The sequence below is a fragment of the Sturnira hondurensis genome, unplaced genomic scaffold, assembly GCF_014824575.4.
Source record: "Sturnira hondurensis isolate 20B ecotype Veracruz unplaced genomic scaffold, ASM1482457v3 Scaffold0001872, whole genome shotgun sequence".
In the NCBI taxonomy this organism is placed as follows: Eukaryota; Metazoa; Chordata; class Mammalia; order Chiroptera; family Phyllostomidae; genus Sturnira; species Sturnira hondurensis.
Window position 1 is genome coordinate 25089249 of NW_028074503.1, and position 16949 is coordinate 25106197.

A 16949-nucleotide genomic window follows, 5' to 3' on the forward strand; every position below is an offset into this window, starting at 1 on the left:
ACACTTCTACTTCCTGAGGATGGCCCAGGCGTAGGTCTTTGAATAGAGATTGTCCCAAGAATGTTCCCTCTCCTAGCTCTTCCTCTTCCCTGTTTTCATGCAGTCTCTCCTCCAAAACTCATTGATCTGCTCTCTCCACCCTCAGCTTCATGAAAGGCCTTCTCCCTCCCACCCTGTCCTCAGAAGCAAAGGTGGGATCCTTGGTCCCTCCATTTCTTGTTCTTTGGTCAGCTATTAACGGAAATGCTCCTTGGCTCAGCTGTGGGAGACTGATTGAGCAGAGTGTGTTCTGGTCCCAATAGCCGCAATGCTTTTCCTCCTTGTTCATGTAAGAAGCAAGCACCTTTGGCCGAAATGAGAGTTCTAAAACACAGAACAAACTAATGTCACATGAAGAATGGGGAGTCCTACAACTAACATGGATTTTACGTCACCTGTTTAAAACTATTAAGTCCTTGCATGACTGTGTTAAGGACAATTTGGCTTCTTTCTGGGCCCAACTGGCCTTATGAGGTCTCCCCACCCTGCTTCTCACATTGCTATCCAGAAAGTGATGCGCTAGTTCTGATCATTTTCTTCTGCTCCAGTACCTGTCTCCTTAACTATGGGTTCAGTGTCCCTCTTGGACAACGGGTCCACAAATGATCTGAGTTTAGGATATTCTTAATTTTAGAGCCACTCACTGGGGAGGTGATAATTTCACTGATTAAATCAACCTGGGTCTGTTGTCCAATTCTGGGGGCAGGGGGCTAACTCCTCCCAGTCAGAGGATTGAGCAGAATCACCTTAGAATAGGGAAGAGAATGTTTCTCATAGGAAGGAATGCTGTGCAGTTAAAAAATTTCCACAGGTCTGCTCTAGGAAGTATGGTATTCTAATGGGAAATTCTGAAGCCAAGATTCCCCTGACTTCACCCGAGACTGCATCAAAAGACTGTTTGTATCTGGGGAATCTGAGACCCACTAAATGATGGAGGTTTGGGTGACAGGAGGTGAAGGGAGCAGAGAGGCCTCAACACCAGCCTTCTCCTTCGGCAAAGAGGGGAACCACCAGGAGCAGTAGCGGCCCCTTTCTCCTCAAACCCCTTCCTCACCTGCTCAGACTGGATCAAGGAAATAATGCTTATGACTTCATAAGCATTATTTAGATTAGATTAATGGCTTATGTGACAGTTCCTGGACTGAGGGGCTTTGAGGCACCTTCTTTCCTGTTATGATGCTCGTGAATGAGATCAGACCCCTCCAAGGTCAGATTGATAAGGTGAGTAGAGGACTAGAATGGAATGAGTACTACCAGGAGTGAAGGGTAGGGGTCGAAGGAAGTGGGAGAATGAGTTCAGAAAGAGGACTGAGGCTGAGGCAGGGACAGAACACCAACTTTACTAGCCAGTGGTATGGGGACGACTGCTGGTGCCTGACAAACCCGGGTCCTTCTGTGTTACAGTGTGGAACTCTGACGACACATATTCTGGAAACCAATGTAAATACTTATTTGTAGGCACATCACATTTCATACCTTTGTGTGTGTGTGTGTGTGTGTGTGTGTGTGTGTGTGTTGTGCGTCCTGTAACCTCAAGAACTATGTGAATTTTTACTCTTAGAGTCATGTTGTGCTTGGGGAAGAATGTCACATTTGGACAGGTGTGTTCTCAGTCTAGTTCGCTAGGATATGGTTTGGCAAGTGAATGGGACGAGCAGGCTGAGCTGCAGAGTAGGGGGCAGCTATGATCTCTAGCCTGCTTTGGGCATAGTCGTGAGAAAGGCTTTGCTCCTGGGCAATGGGGGGCTTTGCAGCTTGCTCTGGGCTGCACCCCCACGTTTATTTTGGGAGTAGTGGAGACTCAGAAGGCAGAATGGCACTTGCATGACAGTTTATTTTTAAAGGGGATGTAAGTATGTAACTCGTTTGGTAAGAAATCAAGCTCCTCTGGTATATTTTATAATCAGTTACTAGCACCCTCCAACTCTCTGAAGTAAGCTAGGTTACATTTTAATGCAATTCGCATTTGTGATTTCATTTTCATTATCAGCTTTTTTTTCCCTGGCATGTAAAACATGCTCCCAACAGTTGCCTGTTCAAAAATCATGCTAAGAGATCCATCGTGGGTACACGGGGTGAGTACTTCTCATTGAGGCTGCTTTAGGGTGAGTAGCTCCTTTCTCACTTCTTGAGGCATTTACTCCTACTTCTCCTTCTCATTATGAGTTATCATTTCTAATGCCACAAATGGAAACCCTGATGGAGCAGAAGGAAAATATAAAAGACAGAACGATAGAAGTAGGTATATTTCAAATACTTTTCTTTGCTAGAGAGTATGAACTTGAGAATTAGGCACGGATAGTGGGCTCAATGCCAAGATCAATCATTTCCTACTAATATGAGGCAAATTATTTAATGTTTCTGAGTCAGAGCTTCCTTACATATAAAGGGGGGGGGGATAATACTTTCTTCCTCACAGGGCTGTGAAGTTGCTGAAAGTGCACTGTATATAAAGCACCAAGTAGTAGTCACTAAGTGTCAGTTCCTTCATTCACTGAAAGCAGAGACAGGAATATTCTAGCACATATAAGAGAAACGACGTTTATTTTATTTGGGGGAAGTAATGTATCAGTCAGAGTAGGCTAGATTATGCTGTGGTAACAAACAATCTCCAAACTTCAGTGACTTACAAAGGCAAAGGTTTATTTTTTGTTCACGTTACAGGTCCCCCCATCTTTCTCTGTCTTCCCCATGGGACTCAGGAGCACGGAGCAGCCTCTGTCTGGAATGTGCTAATTGTGATGGCAGAAGGGAAAAAGCTCCCGAACCGTGAGCTGGCTCTGTTACCTAATGTGACACATACACCTTCCCCACATTTCATTGGCCAGATCAAGTCACGTGGCTGAACATGATAAGGATGGGGGTAGAGATGTAGAATTCTTTATCCACCTGTGTCTGGTAAGGCTGACTTGTTGAGAGCCTAAAGCTGAGGTCTGCACCAGGATCTGGCATGAGAATCACCTATACATCAAAATCTTACGGTGAGCCCCAGGACATGCATTTTTGCTACTTTTCATAGGTAATCCTGTGGCGCACAATCTGTTTAACGGACCCCGTGCTGGAAGGTTAAGGCCAAGAAAGTTAGTAAGCTGACGAGTTTTGGAGGGCAGTGTTAAAAAGAGACGACTGACTTTCTCTTCCTAATTCTTGCACATCTCTCTTTATTTTTACTTTTGCTGTTTCACTTTTATTGAATTGTTCCGTGGCCTCCTTATTTATAATTTAGGAAGCATGTGCATCGAATACTTCATGTGCCTCCAAGGAAAATAAATAACTAGGTTGCTTCTCAGGTGTTTGCAGCCCTACATTGATTTTTCCAACGGGTCCGTGGCTCACAATGGAAAACATCATCTCCACCTTTGACTTAAGTCTTTCGGGATGCATGAAGATGGACACTGGGGAAGAGTCAGACCTTGATTAGGCATTTGCTTTGGCTCCTGTCTACCTTCTGCTGTACAGTCAGCTCTTGGTCTGGTCTTCAGTCAGCTCTTCATTGCTTTATGAGTCCATCAAGAATAGTGGGTTTACCTTCCCAGCACACTGGTTTTTTTTCCCCCTACGGCACAAAATAAGTCCATGAAAGAAAACTGTTGGGCAGGGGGATGAGGGAAGAAGGCACAGAAAGGCAAAGGGGTGAAGGAACATGTCTAAATTTAGCACCCTGTCTTCAAACTGTCCTTTGGATGATGCTGGTTCTTCAATCTCCATGAATCACATCTTCCATCCCCAGATCTTCCTTTGACCAAAAACGAGGGGCCTGAGCCAGCACCTCCCCACATCCTCCTGGGGAAGAGACCCCATGCAAATCACCAAGATGCTTCCCAGCCTGAACTAGCCTCAAGCAGATTTAGGAAGTGTCTGCCCCAAAGACGTCAGTCTTAGCAAAGGTGAAGTTTTCCATTGGGTAGTGCGGTGTTTTTCACGCATACCCTCTTTGTCACCCGCCTGAGCGTGAGCATGGGGTACTTTATTTACTCAAGGGATTAAGTGACAGGAAACTTAAAGAAGGGTCTTATAGTGTGTATTTAGCAGGATTAAAAGCCTTAAGGCAAAAGCCTCAGAGTGAAATTTCTGGCTTTGCTAGTAGGTAAGGGGGACTTAGGCGGGTACAGTGTCAAGAATTTTCTATTCCTAAAAACACACCTCATAGCTTGAATACCAGAAGAAGGCCAACCCTACTGTGAGTATCTGTCCCTTGAATTTCAGCAGAGAAGTGGGTGGGTATACGAAGGGTGTAGGACCTGGAGAAGAATATTTATTTACTTTTTAATTTGTAATGGACTAAACCAGAGCATACATGTATGTCAGTGGGAATGACCCAGAAGAGAAGGAGTAAGTAATAATGCAGAGAGGGGCCAACTGCAGGGACAAAGGTCTGATTAGCAAGAAGCAGGTGCAGGAGCTGGCCTTTCATAGGAGGAGGGACAATTCTTTCATTGCATCAGGAAAGAGGGAGGAGAGCCAGGGCGGACGTGTGGGTGGCCCAGCAGGTTGCTTGGTGGAAGGTGTGTGCGTTTGCTTTAGTTCACTCAGTGTCTGTTGGTGATATCAAGGGCTGGAGTGGGGTGTCTGATCAGGAAGCGTGCACTGGAGATTTAAAGATAGAGAAAAGATAAAATAGGTCCAGGGAGTAGAGACAGGAAATCACCAGGGGCCTTTAGTAGGGTGGTTGGGCAGTGTCGAGTGCTTGTTTGGGATTGGCGTCATTAGATTAAGGTGACTTGATGTAATAATATATGTGGGGTTTCCCCTCCAGTAACATATAGTTGTTGGAAGGAAGGTTCAGAGCATGTAGATATTTTAGTTTGACAAGGATTGGGTTTTGTTCCATGTTTGTGAAAATTGGAGAAAGGATGATGAAGCTGAAGTTGTTTTCAATGCAAGGCTCAGAGAGGTTGCTTGACTCAACCCAGATCACACAGCAAGTTAATGGCTAAAGCCCAGAATGCAAAGCCTAGTCTGCCCCTACCCCAATTATTACACCCTATTAGGGCCCTTGCATTTCAGGTTGGGTAAAGATTAAAGAGAGACAACGAGGGGGTAATTTTTATCCGGTCTAAAGCGTGTGGTCCAATATTACTACTGTTATTTTGTTATCTGAGAAGATCTGAATCACCAATATTGCGCCAAATAAACCTCAACGTGTCTCTTTTCAGGTCGCAAATACCTGTATTTAAGAAAAGAATCCCTACAGCATCTCTGTGCTCAAGGAGACCTGCCACATTGGACCGGGGGGGTATTGATTTGAGGGTGTACCCAGAGCTCTGTGGAGCCTCAGCAACACTGTGAGGCATGAAGTCATAAAGTAGTTTATGGGAAAAACCACGAAACCTTCAATCCTTCTATAATACTGATTAAGGATAATTTAAATCATTTGTATTTTATTACAAAATGTCAGCGGCGATGAATTAATCAATTTCAAATCGATTTTATTTGTGTAAAATTGGCATTTTAGAAACTGGATTTATGGCTCACAGCGACCTCTTTCAATGTGAAGTTACTGTGATATTAGTAGTAAATGCACTCTGATTGAATCCACATCATTAATCAAATGTTCTGAAATTGAACCCCTGGTCATGTCTTACAAGATAAAGTAGAAACCCCAGAGGATGCTGGCTGCTTTTCAAGGCCTCAGCCAAGGAGGGGGCAGCGTTGACTCTGGAGGATATATTTTTGTGTGTGACTACTTAGAGTCTGAAATACCCTCCTATATTTGAGGATGCTGCTACCAATGAGTTGTGGTAGGAGTCAGCTAAGGTGGCGGAGTAGGAAGCTGAAAAAGCCCGATACCTTCCAGTGTCCCTTGCAGGTAGAGTGGGCATGTGACCGAGGCTCAGTCAGTCAATCCCCCTGCCCAGACTTCGCATAGTTGCTAATGAAGTGCAGAAGAGGCAGCAGAGTGTCTGCTCTGGAAGCAGAGGTGATGGCGGAAGCCACTGAGGCCAGTGGCAGGGGCCATGAAAGCTGGCATCTCTGCACTTCAACTCTAGCAGGGGTGTCGCTCTAAGTCAGTCGCAAGTAGGATGACAATACAACCCAGTTTGCCTGGGATGGTCCCTGTTTATTCCTTGTGTGGTCTTGTGTAGTTATTGATAGCATCCCCCTTTGCATTCAGAATTGTTGCAGTTAACAACTTAATGATTGTTAAATTATTAATTTGAATAATATGATCACCTTGGCCATATGTTAAATCCCATATGCCTTCTGCCTCCTCTCCGATTGTTCCCTTCTCTCTTGCTTTGAGATTAAGCTCCTTCCTGAGTATACTTCTTTACTTGCATCCAACGGTGACTTACCTTCTCAAGCCTCATTCTTTTGAGCCTGAGAAGGGAGCACGTGTCTTTCCTGTCATCCCTGCTTCTCAGTACTACTTCCAGATCATTCCTTAATGTCTCCAGACCCTCTGGGCCCAGTGGGAACCATGACATCTGGCTCTGCGCTGTGTTGTGGTCCCCTACAGACCCTTGTTGCTTGATACTGTCTCAATTTCCGACGCTCCTCCTGTCAGTGTTTTAGGTGATTTCGATACCCAGATAGATTACCCTTCTTCTACTGGCCCCTTGATTCCTTCAAAGATCTTATCTTCCGCCACCTCAGCCACCCATTCCTGTGGTCACGCCCTAGACCTTCTTTCACTAGTAACTGTTTTCCATTTTCGAATGTCCCTCTCACCAGCTACTGCCTATTCCCGTTCCAGTTCACTCTTCCCAGGACCTTACTCCAGCAGCTCTCGGAGTCCGGCAAGCCCTCCCGTGTAATCGCCACACCGCTTCGTTACCATCGCCCTTCGTTACCATCGGTCCTCCAAAGTGACCTCAGTGATTGTCTATCTGGACTTGAAGCCCATGGTTGATGATTACCACCGTTCCCTTGGCTACGTCATCGACTCCCTTTGCTCTTTTCCCTCTGACGTACTTGCCTGGAAAAGCCTTAACCCTGGTTCTGCCCAATGGCAAACTTGGGGTTGAGGGCAGAGAAGCCACACAATCACGCTGTGACAGAGGCTGCTAATCTCTGCTCTTGTGATCCTTTCTCTCTCTCTCTCTCTTTTTTAAGGTCAGAGTCCTCACAAATCACTCTTTTTTGAAAGATTTTATTTATTTATCTTTAGAGAGGAAGGGAAGGAGAGAAGGAGAAAAATATCAATGTATGGTTGCCTCTCATGAGTCCCCTGCTGGGAACTGGCCTGCAACCCAGGCATGTGCCCTGACTGGGAATCGAACCGCAATCGTGTGGTTTGCAGGCCCGAGCTCAATCCACTGAGTTACAGGGCATAATCCTTTCTCTCTTACTCCAGCAGCATCACCATTTTCCCTCTGTTGGCTCTTCTTCTCCTTCTTCCTCTTCCTCTCCTTCTGCTTCTTTTCTCTCCTTTCTGCTTTGACATGGAAAAGCAGAAAGGATGGAGGTTGTATGTGTGTCTGTGTGTGGGTATGGGAGAGACTTATCTATAAATCTTAGTATTTATTCTCTGAGGCCTTAACTATAAAACCAGTTCAAATAAACAGAGACTTATGTATAATCTGTAAAATGAATATATATTTAGTAACGAGCCATGGGGTTATAAATATAAGTGCTTATCACAAGTCATAGATTACCCAGAGAAATCTTGACATAAAATACATTCACTATTTCTAAAGTTACATCGGTTGCGGTTAGCGTAAGTAACCAATTTTAGGTTCAAAAATAGTTAAACAACTTAGGACCTCTCTGCCTTTGCATTCCTTTGGGGATATCGAGCATGCGATACCAGAGGATAGAGGATACTCCCTGAGGAGGCGGTCCCACGTGAAAGGGGAGGATCCGAGGGCAGAACAATCCCCAGGAGGGGCGGAGTTTCTGAGTGTGACTGGCGCTAAGCAGCGAGTGATCTGGTCCAAGTGCCGTGCCTTGGCGGAAATGGCCCTGCGGTGCGGGCAGGCACCCAGCTTTGTTAGACGCTGCCGTGCGTCCTCCAAAGTGGCCGCCCCGTTTCACTCTCCCACAAGCGATGTAAGAGAGGTCCATTATTCCACATCCTTGCCAGCACTCCAGGTCTAAATCTTTGTGATTTTTTCCCCCCCTTCTGGTAGATTCCTAGTGGTATCTTACTGTGGGTTTAATTTACATTTCCCTGATAGCAATTATATTGAGCACCATTTAAAAAATAGTTTATCAGCTATTCTTTTGTGAAATGCCCGTTAAAGTTTTTGGGGGGCCTCTTTTTATTGGGTTGTTTGCTACATTATTACTGATTTGTAGGAGTTCTTTATATATTTTGGAGGATTTGGATACAAATCCTTTGTCACCTACAAGCCAGGATTTCTTCTGAGTGCAAATAACAGGACCAGTGGTGACGTCAGCAATAACGTCAGTGATCTGATGAGACAGAGAGTCCAGAACCAGGCAGTCTGCGGCTCACGAAGCAGATCTGCCAGCCTCTACAGTTTGGTTTTTCGTGCTGGTGCTCATATCCTCATGGCTGCAAGACGGAGGTCATTGCGTTGGGTGCTTTGCCGGCCTTCCAGGGCAAGAGCAGTGGGGACAGCCAGGGGGGCAACGTGTCGAGGTCCTCGTATGACTCATCCTTCTTTCAGTGGAAATAAAATGTACTCCTCAGGAGGGCTCTCAAGTTTTCTTTTATTTCTGATTGGCCAGAATTAGGTACGCTAGACACATGCGTACAGCAGGAAGTGAGGGAAACGGGCATCAGACAAGGGCATACTTAACTGGAGTCCTGATTGGATCAGACAATGATGGCTTGTGCCCTGGGGCTGGGACACTGTGCGAGCACAGGCGCAGTTAGTTGGAAGAGAGAGAGGACTGCTGGGTAGACTCCTAACCCATCAACACTGACGCTCTCTGTTCCTCTCTGCTGCTATGGAGGGTCCTTTGGAGGGTTTTGAAAAGCCGTGGTAAGTTTTGGACAACAGAGAGGTGTCAGAAAAAAAGGTCAGCAAACCAAGTCCCTTAACTGCACACGAGAATAACAACCACAACACAAACTCCCATTAAATACTTGATCTCAGAGAAGCCTAGTGGCTTGAAGCACTGACTCCAGTTGTTAGTTCTGATCACATTTTATTGCTGCAATAGGAAGGCAGGATTTACAGTTGTGTCATCCAGGGAAGCAAGGTCAGATGAGGTCCAGCAGGAGTGTTGGAGGCAGGTGGGAGCCAAGGGTCCCTGCCTTTGTGCAGGTCTCTGAAAGTGGAGCCCGAGGCAAGGGCATGTTGGGGAGGATATTTGGGAAGTGATCCCAGCAACCAGGAGTGAGGGATTGAGGAGGGTGAAGTGGAGGAGGGCGGACAAGGCGGAACACATGAAGAGTTGGTGGTTTCTGTGGGTGGCGGGGAGCCTCTGAAGCTCTTTGTAGAATAATGGCAGAATCGTTCTCCAAGTGCGCCCTCAAACCCACTGCATTGGCATCGCCTGGCTGTGTTATAGATGCACACTCATGCCCCCACCCTGGCCTCCTGAATCAGAATACCTGGTGGAAAGTCAGCCAGGATATTGTAGTGTAACGAACTCCTCAGGTGATCCTTACGCACACGCGCTTGTGCAAAACAGAGGTCTGCTCTACAGAGAGAGTGTTTCCCACTCGGCTCACATCCTCCCGTGGTCAGGCCATGTGTGGGTAACTTCTTTAACTTTCAGGTTGCTCACACACTAGTGCGTCCCTGTGTACCTGTCAGAGAAGCCCATTGCAGAAAGCAAGAGACAGTGCAGCTGAGGCAAGGGCCGTCCACACACATTCACCGGATGCTGGTTTCTGGCAACGGCTGGAGTGGGAGGGCCAGAAGGATGAAGCACAAGAGATGCCTCATCTGTCAGAGGAGGACAAGGAATGGGTCATTTTAGATCATGATAGCCTCTTCAATACTAGAAGCAGGAAGCCAGGAAATCACTTTCTAAAGCATTAAGCTCTTTATAAAGGGCCTGCAGCTCCCAGAAGGAAACACACTGTGTAATTGGGTAGGGCGTTCGTGTACAGGAAACATTCACAGGGCACCGAGAGACAGCAGCTATTTACGCTGCAGTGTAGCCTTGAGGCAGGTGGAGTGTTTCTATCTGTTGAAAGTGGCCCCGTGATGTCTCTCCGTTGGGATCAAGTTCAAGTGAATGGATCTTTCCCTTTATTGGGGAAGAGCTTCTAAACAGGATGTATTCATCAACCCTCTCTTGGTTCCTTTGGGAACTTATGCCTGTGCAGTTTTCTATCTCTATGTTCTTTCCTGTTTCCCCAGGAAAACATCACCCTCTTCCCTAGCCATTGTTTCCTTTCTGGTTTTCTCCTTTGATCCTAAGAATGTCCCTGGCGGTCATGATCTGATCTGAATTATTTTCAAAAGGGAGAAAAAGTATCCTGTTGAGACTAGAATGGGTGGGTGGGGGCAGGGAAGTTAACTCGGGTGTGGAGAGGTTCACCCTCTGGGTCCTTTGTGAGTGACGCTTGGTTGAACACTGACATTTCAGATTTTTGTTCAGGAATATCATCCATCCGGAGAGGTAATAACAGGGGCTGCGGAGGCTGAGAGAGCGTATCTGTAGACTCCTGCTGCAGGCAGGCAGTACTTCAAAGCCCAACTGTAAAAGATACAGCCACTGCGAGTTGGAATTTTAGGGGCCAGGAGCTCTGAGATTTCTGTGAGGGAAGAACGGTCGATGTTCTGCATGTGTTCCTCACATCAGGCCCCACTCGAGGGCTTGCCTCCTAAACACCAGTAGTATCTGGTGACGACACCTCATGCGTTCCCATTGCTGGGGAGTGAAAAGTGTCCACGGTGCAGGTCATGGCATGGCCTGACCGACTCGCTAGCCCAGCACAGCTGAGGCCGGGTCCTCCCAGAAAAGCATCTTCACTGCACACCCTGAGGGCGGCGCAGCCCAGGGGCCATTCTGCAGGGCTCTGGCCTCGTGCCCCGGACCCACTTACTGCTGCTGATTCTGGCAATCCAAAACATGACCATCTCTGAGCAGCAAAGTTACTCTAAAACCATTTAATACTTATATATTTTTTCTACTTTAAGTCACACCATTGTCATAATTCAAAATCCGTGCCATGGCCTTGTTCCCTCTGGCTGTTTGTGATCAGTCAGATTCCACAGTTGTTCAATCTGGCGGATGTTTTGGCAGGAAATATTCTTTTTGAATCATAACTGTGAGATATAAATTATCCTTATTCCTGAATCCCACACAGAAAGTAAATTTACAGAACTGGGCCGGATCTCCATTCTGTTTGGTGCCAAGTTCGGTTTAAAGTTTACTTATATCAGAAAGCGCTGCCAAAGGAGACGGCCACCACCAGCGGTAACAATGAACAAATACCCTAGGTGCTTCTGGGAGCGTTAATGTATTTTCTTAGCACTCACTCACTCCCCAGTGTGAATTGGTACAGTTTACCCTTTCTTTACAGTGGGTTTGAAGGGAGAGGGTGAGGACAGGGACACAGAAAACACTGAGGGGATTTAAATCTGGATGCTGCCTTCCTGATTGTATCCTCACAGGTTATCCCAGTGCCTGCAATGTTCAGTCAACTCACAAATGCGTGATTGCAGGCTGCCCCCCTCCCCAGTGTCACTGATGTAGCTGAACGCTGCTCTCTCGTCCTCAGTGGGTTCAGAAAGCTGCTTTTCCCTTCCTTATTCATGGCAAAGGTCATGAAGCAGTGAACTCAGTTTCCTCTCCCAGCCGATCAGCCTGGGAGTAAGGGGAAGGGCCTAGTTCAAGAACAAATACAAATGACCCACGGACATGGACAAGAGGGTGGGGATTGAGTGTGGGAGTGGGAAGTGGGCGGGGCAGGGGAGAGCGCAGGGGAAAATGGGGACGACTGCCATAGAACATCAACAGCAATAAAACATTGAAATAAAAGATGCCTAGCACCACATTGCTTTCACTTAGATGCCAGCAGACCAAAGTGTTTTTGCAGGTCTTGTGGATTTCGGTAGCACATGATTTTTAGACGGAGAAATCCCTGGGAAGAGTTGTGTCTGACCTGTCCTGGGACACCCGCAGTCTGGCCTCCTGTGGGGAGGTGCAGGGCGAGACGCCCCCGTGAGAGGCTCACACACACCAAGGCCCTGAGATGCACCACAGTGCAAGACAAATCAGCGGTTTCCCTCCCAGAGGGACACCATTGCCGCCTCCTCTGCTGTGTTACCGCTTATCAGTGATTAAGGGCCAGGCAGGCTTCCTGTAGGAGTGTGGTCTTCAGGATGATTTAGAGCGGAGAGACCTTGGCTGGAGGTTAGATCAGGTTCCCAGTCCCAGCTGGTGGATCAACTTGAAAAACTCCCTCCCCTCCCCTGGGCCCAGGGTGGTGGGATCCCTCACCCCTCTTTTCCCCCACCAAGTAAATAAGGAATTGAACCGTCTCAACGCTTTCCAGCTAGGTCAACATTTTCCCAATGGCATTACAGTTGAGGAATCATTAGCTATTGTAGGAAAAGGAGGTTCCACGGCTGAGTGTTGACAAAACGGTGCGTGAAACAACGTGAGCAGTGTTCTTTAGCACAGAACTCCTAGTCTCTACTGCGCAGATGCGCTTTTGACCCTAAACGGAGGCAGTTAAAAGGAAGGTTTACCAAAATCTATTTTGAAATGATTTTTTGGAGGGGCATCTTATGATATTGGTGTTCACCAGAGTTCCTTCAGCTTTATGAATCTCAGCCCAGAAGAGTGCACTGACTGTTTTGGAAGAAGGGGTGGAGTGTCCATCAAACCCAATACTCTACGGGCCCCGATGAAGATCTGCCTTCTCTGGGAAGCCACTCTGGATTTATTTCACTGTTTTCAAACAGAAACCTTCTATTTACACACTGGAGAGGATATTGTCTATGACCAACCCAAAAGGGACTTATCAGAGAGGGTGCTTCTCCATAATTTGGTGCAAGTTTCTTCGACTTCTATCGACTCCTCCCACCCCATCTAATGACTGTGCCCGTTTATTTTCTAAAATACAGCCTTATGTTAAAGTCAACACATGAAAATCCAAACATAAAAAATATGTTAAAAATGACAGGGAATCTATTCACATAAAGGGAGAATTCTTCACTTTGTACAATGATTCCTCCCAGGGTCTATCTTAATGAGAAAGCTGGAGACATTGAAGGAAATTCAATGATCTCACAATTTCCCCTAAGTTTCACAGCACTTCTTGGCCTTTAGTAACCTTAGCCGTTGAAAGTACTTCCTTCCATGCCCCTGTTTACCCTCAGTTAATACCGTGACCTTGACTCCCTTCCCCCATCCCACTGAACACTGGTGGACCGATGCAGCGCATGGAGCCTTAGAAATGGACCCCCCCCCCCCCGCCGCTGCTGCTCTGCCCCCACCACTCCCTTGCTGCTTCAGGAAGACCCTCCCACCCCCTGGGAACCAATGTCCCATGCCAGACAAGCTCCCTGCTAGAACTTCCTTGTTCATTTTCCTATCGTTGCTCGCAGCTTGGAGACTTATTTATTTGCAGATTATCATTCTCCAATGAAAACAAATATTTGGATGTTATTCTTTTAAATCATGTACCTGAAACATATGTTCTATTTTGCCAGCTGTCCCTGTGCTAAGAATTCCCAACCACCACACAACCACCGCCACCTCCTGCCCCACAACCACCGAGCTGCGGTTGGGAAACAGGTATCTAAGTCAGTTCCAGTGAATCAAATGGACACAAACTTGAATTTGAAAGGCGTTCCCTGCTCTATTAACCCAATCATTATAAAGACAAAGGAACAATTGGATTGTTGATGTACTGGCAAAAAGCATTAGCTTTTTAGTAAGGGTGATTTGCCATTTCAGGCACAATTAGGCCACTTAAACACTTATCTTTGTTAGTCAATGGGCTGGGAAGTCTTTATCCTTATCATGAGTAATTAGTTCAAAGAAATCTCCGCTGAGCAGAGATGCCAGCTTGCTGGACACTGCAATCTCCAGACGGAAGCAGCACCTGCTTTATGTGCCCCAAGACCCTCACCTCTGAAGTATTCCTTCAGCTCCTCATTAAGCACAATTTGATACCCTTGGTGACACGTTTTTGGAGGATGGATGGGTAAGCAATGCCCTTTGATAAATTCATGTATTCGGGGAAGGAGTAACCAATGAAAATACTGAATCGTGAGAATGAATGTTCTTATCCAGCTACCTTAGGCTAGCTGTTTGAGAGAGGAGGCTGCAGTCTGCAGTGGTGCGGGCGGGGGCAGACTAATTTCTTCCGTGACAGTGGATCATAATGACTTGTCCTGGGGTGCAGAGTGGTCCAGACCTGGCTATGGCTCTGCCACTCCACCCAGCTCTGTGACCACGGGGAGCGGCCAACCTCTTAGCTTCTCATGGCGAAGTAGGAGTGTACCTCTGTGTCGCATTCTCGGGATAGAGTGTTAGGCGTTCTACTGAGATGATGAGCTTGAAAGTTACAAATTGTGATGGTTATTCTGGGCAAGGGGCATGTTGTTTTCTTTGCTTCTTTGATGTTGTTTAACTGTAGTATGGACAGAGCACTGGAATTAGAATTGGAACTAAGTTCAAACCCTGGTTCCGTTAATAACTGATTGTTTTCATCTGTAAAATAGAGATGGCGACATCTCTTCCAAAGGGTTATCACAAAGACTTGGTGAATTCTACTCCTTTGAACTGTATTATCTGCAACTGTGACAAGTGTTCTTGTCACACTTGTCACACACTAATATCATCCTCTGCCCCCTCCCCCCGCTGTGTGTTTCAACGGCATATGCTACTTTATTGCCTCTTTCACTGGTCCTTTCCCTTATGGGGCATAGCTGTTGGGTTGTTCCCGTGTAAGAAAACACTGAATTGTGACATCTGCTACATTTCCTGCTACTCTGATTCTTTGCTGTCTAAGATTATTTCATATGTAACCCTTTTGAAAACATTTTTAAGCCATAATCAATGATCCAAATTTAAGTTAAAATTTAACTTCAGGTTAATGAGATACCAGCAGCACATAAAAAAGCACCCCCCCCATACACACTTATAACAGAAAACAACCAACCAAACAAAACCTCAAACCCACGATGACAACACCAAGTTCAGGCAAGGATGTGGGGCCTCCAAGGCCCTTCTACCCTGCAGGAGGGGCTGTAACCAGGCATGGCCACTTTGGGAAAGTGTTCCAGGGGTGTCCAACCTTAGGGTGCCTCTGGGCCACACTGGAAGAAGAAAAGTGTCTTGGGCCACACATGAAATACACTGTGAAACATAATCACACACACAATAAATCTCATAATGTTTTAAGTAAATTTACAACTTTGTGTTGGGCCACATTCACACCGATCCTGGGCCACATGCAGCCTGTGGGCTGCAGACCGCACATGCCTGTCAGAAAGCTGAGCTTATGGCCCATCAATAAAAGTATATGAGCACCCAAAATGTACGAGGCTGTTCTTGGCAGCTCTTATGTATAAAAACTAGGCGTTGGCAGCAATCTAATTTCCATTAATAACAGAACCCATCCGTCGGGGTGGGTCCACACAGTGGAATACTGTACGGAAATGAGGGGCGGGGGGAGTTGCCATGGCGCTGGCGATGCTTCGTATCCGAGCCCCAGGGGTAGTTACGTGGGGGCAGTTGTCTTCGCACAAAGTATCAAGCTACGCACTTAGGATTTCTGCACATAGTTTATACTTCAGAAAATAGTTTCTGAAATAAATACATAAATAGCAGATTGACATCACTTTTAAAAAACTTTTTTCTAAAGAGATTGGCCAGATGGCTGGAAAATTTCCTGAGGCCATAAAAAGAGATGCATCATTGTTTTGAAACTCCTAAAAGATAGACAAAAGGAAAATGTACTTACAATTCTGTCCTCATGGATCCATGCATTTCTATGTTGCTTTCATGGAGCTATAATTTACAAACAAAATTCACAGGTAGTAAGTGTACTATTCAGAGAGTTTGCTACATGAATACCTTCATACAATTATAACCCCAATCAAGACATAGGACATTTCTGTCACTGCTTCCAGTTTCCTCGTGCTCCTTCCTAGTCAATCGCCCACTTCCTGTTCCCAGAGGAAACCAGCTGTTCTTCACCGCCGCACATTAGGTTAGTCATGCTTGCCTTTGAACACCTTATAAATAGGCTAATTCGATACACATACTCTTGTGTCTGGCTTCTTCACTTAGCATTATGTTTTTGATAATTATTCAAATTACTGAATATACTGGTAGTTAATTTTTTATTTTATTCATATGCCACAATTTATTTATTTTTATTTCCCTGCTGTTAAACATTTGGGTTGTTTCCAGTTTGGAGTTATTTACAAAAAAAAAAAAAACTGCCACCAACATTCTTGCACACAGTTTTCTTGAAATATGTGTCCTGTCCAAGAGACATCTTTGCATATTGCAGGTCATAAAAATTGATTCCTGTATTTTCTTTTAGAGTATTTATTGTTTTTTCTTCTTTTTAAAAAAAGATTTTATTTACTTATTTTTAGAGAAAGAGAGTGAGAGAGAAACGCTGACATGCATCACTTGGTTGCCTCTTGTGTGCCTTCAGCTGGGGACCTGGCCCTCGACTCAGGAATGTGCCCTGCCTGAGAATCGAACTCGTGACCTTTCAGTTTGCAGGATAATGTCTAACCCACTGAACCACACCAGTCAGGGCTGTTCTTTCTTTCATGTTTGTGTCTATGGTATATTTCAAATTAATAATTATATATAGTGTGAGGAAGGGGTCAACATTCACTTTTTTCTTTATTGTTACCTAGTTGGTTCCAGCCCTATTTGTTGGGGAAAAACCCCAAACAAACCTTTTCCCCCTTTTGTTTAATACTTTTCCCCTCTGATGAAAATCAATCAGCTTATACATGTAGGTCTATTTTAGGACTTTTAATTAATTTCCATTGATCTCCTTACTCTTATGCCAATAACATACTATCTTAATTACTTTAGCTACAGAGTAAGTATTG